General features: G+C 37.2%; 1 pseudogene; it reads left to right on the plus strand.

Moving 5' to 3' along the window:
* The first annotated feature begins 6995 nt into the window (after positions 1-6995).
* On the plus strand, positions 6996-7094 carry LOC132315332 (small nucleolar RNA R71; annotated as a pseudogene).
* Positions 7095-7470: the final 376 nt, after the last annotated feature.

A 7470-nucleotide genomic window follows, 5' to 3' on the forward strand; every position in this document is an offset into this window, starting at 1 on the left:
TCGTGAGGGTTTCCAGAAATGATACCCACAAATATTAAGCTCTTTCTCACAAAAGAGGCACCAATATTGCAAACAAGCATTGGGAGAAAACTACCTTAAGTATGCAATTTTTCAACCCTTTCTAAGCAATCTCCTAAAATCTCAAAATCAAGCAAGCAAGTATGGTCATCCACATATCAAGAAAATAATCATGCAAATCAAAACAACTCTAGAATCCTTTTTGAGTGGACCAGCATCAAATATGTTGCTATCTTAGCCAACTAAAGAAATGATCACATCCTTACCCTCAAACTAGTACACAAATCTAGTACTGATCATTAAGACAAAGAGTGAACCTTTTATTAAAGCTTTATTGATCTAGGTGCGCTTATTCTTTTCACTCAATTTTTTTTTTTTTTTACTATCCTAGAGGATCAGTGATGGAAGTATGGTGCAATGTTTTGATCTATTAAGCTTTTTAGCGATTCATGAGGTCGAGTGTTAGGTCAATGACTCCCAAACCAAATGGCTTTAGGGCACTAGGTGTTCAAACACCCCTAATGACTTATAAGCTCAAATCAACTTGGCTACAAATCAAAACAACCTCCATCTAATCATTTCCCACTTCTCACCTTTTGGGAGAAGTCCTCACTTTTTTATTGCTTTACAACTTTTTTTTTTTTTTTTTTTTTTTTGAATAAACAAGTTATTAACTTAGAGTTTGGGCCCTCCACCTTTCGGCGTGAGAAATTCAGTGCTTAATGAGGCTAAAATCCCGGCTACTCAATGAAAAGGGTTTGTTATCCACTTTTATCAAGATGAAAGCTTTCAATGCACTACTAGCTCAATTGGGATATAACCAATTCAATAGTCAACAAAGCATGTACCCCACAAATGAATGCTAGTGTGCTACTGTGCTAGTGTAGAATCCTAGAGTGAATCTCAAAACAATCACAAAGTCAGGATGATGTGGACCACAAGTGCAAACAAGATATCAGTCTGGCATTCACAAGGCATACAAGGAGTATTGGACTCTCAAGTCAAACAATTTTTAAATTTTAAGCAATATAGTCCTCAAAAGATCAAAATCATAGCTAACATGGATCTCAAATCTCAATCATGCATTTAAAGTTCAACTTTAAATAGAATGCAACAAGACACCTTAGCCCCAAACTTAAACCGCACATTGTCCTTAATGTGCAATGAGAACAATAGAAAAGATGGAAAGAGTATACCATAGTTGTGAAAATATGAAGGTCGGCAATGATCCCAATTTGAAAGATGTCTCCCCCAAACTTAGAATCAACTACCTACTTGAATAACCACACTAGCAAACTCACATCAAATATCAAATGTGACAAGAGTAATCAAATTATGCATTCGAAGGCAATGTAGCACAAGATGAAAGAGAGATGAGATCAAGCCCTACAATAAATAGGAAAGCATGAATACATATAAGGGCATAATGGTATTTTTTTTTTTTTTTTTTTGAAACATACAAAGAAAAACGAAAAATGCAAGAAAATATGAACAATGATTGCTAAGTTTAATGTCTCTAGCTAGACAGAATGCTGTTTTGAAAGATTGAAAATTGAAAATCAAAAAGGCAAACAAAGTCAACAAAAGGACAAGGATCGATCGAACCAAGATCGATCTAGAAGTTACTTTGATCGATCAAACAGGTGAAAACCTACAGACAATTTTGAACGATACACAGAGAGGCCTTTTTCATGGATCTCAAAATTTTTTCTAAGTATAGAATGAAGATCGATCTAAGGAAAATTTTGATCGATCTTGGAACACATAAATCGATCTGAAATAAAGTTTGCTTGATAAACAGAGACTCGAAATATGCAGGAGATTGAAAAAATTTCTAAGTATGGAACTGAGATCGATCGAATATAAAGTTTGATCGATCTTGAAAGACTTGGATAAATCTAAGGATATTTTTTATTGATACACAGAGAGCTAAAATATGCAGGTTTTCTTCGCACGATGAAACAAAGAGGTGATTAGATGCAGAGATGGTGTTCGATCGATCGAACTTATACTGAGATTGATCGAACAGACAATAATTCTTGCATTTTGCATCATAGCACTAAATATCTTCATAAATAGGGTCTACTAGATGTGCAGCTTCCATATGTCTATGAAAGACTTGTCCCTCTATATAGGGATTCAATATCTACCCATTAACCTTGAACATGCTTCCTTTTTCTAAAATTTGAATTTCTACCGCCCCATGAGGCACAACAGAGATAATCTCGTATAGACCTTCCCATTTAGTTCTCAATTTTCCCATAAAGAGTTTTAATCTAGAGTTGAAGTGCCATACTTTTTGACCGGGTTCAAAAGATTTCTTCACAATGTGCTTATCATGAAAAACTTTAGTTCTTTCTTTGTAGAGTTTGACATTAGCATAAGCATTGTGTCTCAACTCTTCCAACTCACTCAATTGGAGTAACTGGTTCTCTCTGACTTTATCAAGGTCAAGATTGAGCTTTTTAACCGCCCACAAGGCTTTATGTTCTAACTCAATCGGAAGATGACAAGGCTTTTCATAAACAAGTCTATAAGGAGACATGCCAATGGGAGTCTTATATGTCGTCCGATAAGCCCACAAAGCATCATTCAATTTCCGTGACCAATATTTCCAGGTAGTGTTAACCATTTTCTCAAGAATATGCTCAATCTCCCGATTAGACACTTCTACTTGCCCACTTGCTTGAGGGCGGTAAGGAGTGGCTACTTTATGAGTAATGGAGTACTTAAGAAATAAATGCCTTAAGAACTGATTACAAAAATGCTTTTCTCCATCACTTATCATAGCCCTTGGCATACTAAAATGAGCAAAGATATTGGATTTAATGAATTGAATAACCACGGAGTGGTCATTTGTTTTGGTAACACAAGCCTCCATCCACTTGGAAACATAATCGACGGCAAGTAAAATATATTGAAAACCATAGGACATAGGAAATGGACCCATAAAATCAATACCCTATATGTCAAGCATCTCTATGGATGGTGGGCCAAAATAGCCCACTTTGAAGAACCTTCAAGGCGGTCTTCTTTGCACTAAAGTGCCCACCACATGCAAGAGTATGACAAAACACAAGAATGCTTGGAATTTCACTCTCCGGAATGCATCTTCTCACAATTTGATTTAGACAATATCAGTACAAGACAGGATCTTCCCAATAGTAATTCCGGATGTTAGCAAAGAAACGGTTCTTTTCATTCTTTGACCAAGTAATTGGAAGCTTGCCAATTGCCAAATAGTTAACAATGTCGGCAAACCAAGGCATTTGTCTATTAGAAACTTGGAAAAGTTGTTCATCCGGAAATGAATCATGAATTGGTGGACTAGGGGAAGGTTCTATCAATAACCTTGAGAGATGATCGGCAACCACATTTTTGGTGCCTTTCTTGTCTTTGATTTCAAAATCGAATTCCTAAAGAAGCAAAATCCATCTAATTAACCGAGGTTTTGTTTCTTTCTTTGTTAAAAGGTGCCTCAAAGCGGCATGGTCAGAATAGATAATGACTTTAGACCCTAAGAGATAGGACCGAAATTTATCAAAAGCATACACTACGGTAAGTAATTCCTTCTCAGTAGTAAAGTAATTCAATTGAGTTCCCGAGAAAGTTTTACTTGCATAGTATATGGCACAAGGAAGTTTTCCTACTCTTTACCCCAAAACTACTCCTATGGTATAATCAGAAGCATCACACATGATTTCAAATGGTAATAACCAATTGGGAGGTTGCATGATGGGGGCGGATGACAGTAAATCACGCAATTTATGGAAAGCATCTAGGTATGCTTGATCAAAGACAAAGGGAGTTTCCTTGGCGAGAAGATTGCATAAGTGTCTAGCAATTTTGCTAAAGTCCTTAATGAAATGATGATAGAAGCCGATATGCCTTAGAAAGGAGCGAACTTCTCTCACCATTGAAGGTGGAGGCAATTTAGCAATAAGCTCAACTTTCACTTTATCTACCTTAATTCCCCTCCTTGAGATGACATGACCCAAAATAATACATTTTTGAACCATAAAATGGCTCTTTTCCCAACTAAGAACAAGGTTTGTTTCACGACATCTTTTAAGCACTAAATTCAAATTTTTGAGGCATGCATCAAATGAAGACCCAAAAACAGAAAAATCATCCATGAAGACCTCTAGATACTCTTCCACCATGTCCGAGAAAATTGACATCATACACCTTTGGAATGTGGCAAGAGCATTGCACAACCCAAAAGGCATCTGTTGATAAGCAAATGTGCCAAAAGACAAGTGAAGGTGGTTTTCTCTTGGTCTAAAGGGTCAAGAGCTACTTGATTGTAACCCGAATAACCATCAAGGAAGCAATAATATTGTTGCCCGGCCAATCTCTCTAGAATTTGATCAATAAATGGCAAAGGGAAATGGTCTTTTCTAGTGGCGGCATTTAACTTGCGGTAATCAATGCATACACGCCATGAATTGGCGGTATGCTTAAAGATTTCCTCACCTTTTGCATTTTCAACCACCGTAATCCTCGATTTCTTGGGAACTACTTGAGTTGGACTCACCTATTTGCTATCAGAGATTGGATAAATGATACCGGCATCTAAAAGTTTAACAACTTCTTTCTTAACCACTTCTTTCATGTTTGGGTTTAATCTCCTTTGGGCGTCTCTAAAAGGTTTTGCATCCTCTTCCATAAGAATGCGATGCATGCAAATAGAAGGGTCAATTCCCTTTAGATCCGCCACACTCTAAGCACATTTAAGAGAGCATTCTCTTGGTCTTTCTCAAGATTAGAGGAAATGATGACCGGAAGAGTCTCTTTTGGGCCTAGAAATGCATACTTAAGATTGGAAGGTAGAGTTTAAAGCTCAAGAGTTGGTGGAGAGACTAGAGATGGGACCGGTGGAGTGCTAGAGAGTGGAGGGAGAAGTTATATTGGAGTTTTTTAAGGTGAAAAATCTAAGCTTGCAACCGATTCCATAAGATTACTTACTTCATTCATCTATTTTTCATCATCAAACCCATAATTACCATACATTTCAAGAAGACAAGATGCAAGAGGATCCTCGGAGAGGAGAGATGAGAGATTTTCCTCGGTTGGTTGTTTCATTACCATTGTGGGAATAGAGATTTTCCTCGGTTGGTTGTTTCATTACCATGGTGGGAATAGATTCCTCAACAACCTCATCCAACATATCTATAAGACAACACTTGTCTTCATCTATGGGATGTCGACTTGCATTGAAAATATTAAGCTTGACCATCATATTTCCAAAAGAAAGGTCCATAACCCCAGATCTACAATTAATGGTTGCATTTACGGTAGTAAGAAATGGCCTTCCCAAGATGATCGGGATGTAATTAGTAGGATTGGCAACCGGTTCGGTATCAAGAACCACAAAATCAACCGAAAAGTAAAACTTGTCAACCTTAATGAGAATGTCCTTAACCATGCCCCTAGGTGTTTTGATGGATCTATCGGCCAATTGAAGCACCACCGAGGTTGGCTTCAATTCATTCAAACCTAGTTAGACATACACAGAGTAAGGAATTAAATTATCACTCACCCCTAAGTCAAGAAGAGCTCTACAAACTTCATGGTTTCCAATCACACATGAAATAGTCGGAGCACCGGGAACTTTGAACTTAGGTGGAGTGTTATGTTGAATGATGGAGCTCACTTGCTCCGTGAGGAATACTTCTTTAGGGCTTTGTCCCTTGCTCTTCCTCTTTTGTGTGCAAAGATCTTTCAAAAATTTTGCATAAGGCGGAATTTGCCTAATTGCATCCAAAAGAGGAAGATTTATGTTGACTTGCTTAAACACCTCCATTATGTCATAAATTTTTCCTTCTTGCCTCCCAAAAGGCGAAGTCGCTTTTAAAGCATAAGGAAATGGAGCTTTTGGCTCATAAGACCTTGCACCTTGAGGGAATGATGAAGAGGATTGGAAATTTTGATTAGGAACATTTTCATCCAAGGAAGTAAAAATAGGATTGGGAATGGGACAGGTGACAGCTTTTGGTTGCACCAGTTCACTATCTTCCTTTGGTTGTTCAACCCTATTATCAACTTGTTTACCACTTCTCAAAGTGGTGATGGCTTGCACTTGTGCTTAGGAAGAACACCCCGAGGTAGGGTTTGCTTCCACACAATATTGGGCTTTTGGATTCATCTCGGGTTGGCTAGGTAATTTACCAATTTCTCTTGCATTCAATGCATTAGCTGTGGTCCCAATTTGGGATTTAAGCTTTGATATTGATTGAGAATGAGAACGCAACAAATTGGTGTTCATTTCTAAACTACCCAAAGCCACCAAAACCTTATCTTCAAATGTAGAATTGCTAGAAAGTGTATGAGGATAATGAGGGCAAATTTGGGAATCATACATTTGAGGATGTGAGAAGTGATTCATTCTTTGGTGATGAGAAGAAGAAGACACAAATCCTTGGAAACCTTCATTTCTTTTATGAGGTGGAATATATTTACTTTGAAAATTTTTAGCTTGATAAGGATTTGAATTTTCATTCCACACCGGAGCATACGCACTTAAATAGGGATGAGCAAATGTAGTATTAACTTGTTCAAAGTGTTCATTAAATACATGTCCATGGGGACAATTAGAAGTAGTATGTAAAACACTTGAACAAGTCATACATGGCTCAAAAGGATGGGAAGCATGATGAAAATGAGATGACTTGATAGCCGGTTTTTGACTTAATAAGAATTGATCAAGTTTTTGAGAAAGAGTCTTAACCTTGACTACAATTTCCATTGAACTTTCAATTCGACACATCTTCAAATTTTTCTTCTTTTCATTAGAACCATGGTCAAACCGAGAAGTGTGATATTTATGCAAAGAATTTTCCCTCATCTTCTCAAAAAGGTGCTAAATATCATCTTCATGTTTTCCAAAATAAGAACCTCCACATGATGTATCAACTATGTCCTTATGAGTGTCGGATAAGCTTTCATAGAAATATTGGACAACTTGCCATTTTGGAATACCATGATGTGGACATTTCCTTAGCAAGTCATTCAATCTTTCCCAAGCCTCATGCAAAAGTTCTCCTTCCTTTTGAGAAAATTCTCGAATTGAGGTTCGCATAACATTGGTCAAAGTCATGGGGTAAAATTTCTTTAAAAATTCATTTTGCATTTGTACCCAAGAAGTGATTGAATTTGCTCCCAAGTTATTGAACCAATGTTTAGCTTTTTTTTTAAGAGTAAAGGGGAAGATAAGTAACCTAGGAACTTCTTCCGGGACATTCATGTACTTCACGGTGGAGCATATTTCAAGGAATTCATCAAGATGTTTATATGGTTCCTCACTATCTAAGCTATAGAAGAGTGGACACATTTGAATGGTCTCGGGCTTAATTTCATATTGGTTGGCCTCAAAATTAGGAAGCATGATACATGTAGGTGTATGATACGTATGAAGATTATAATGATCACGAAGGACCATTGGTGGAATTG

This window comes from Cornus florida, unplaced genomic scaffold (assembly GCF_030987335.1).
Source record: "Cornus florida cultivar Cherokee Brave unplaced genomic scaffold, ASM3098733v1 CherokeeBrave_3.0.0_Hap2_Chr06, whole genome shotgun sequence".
NCBI classification, from domain to species: domain Eukaryota; kingdom Viridiplantae; phylum Streptophyta; class Magnoliopsida; order Cornales; family Cornaceae; genus Cornus; species Cornus florida.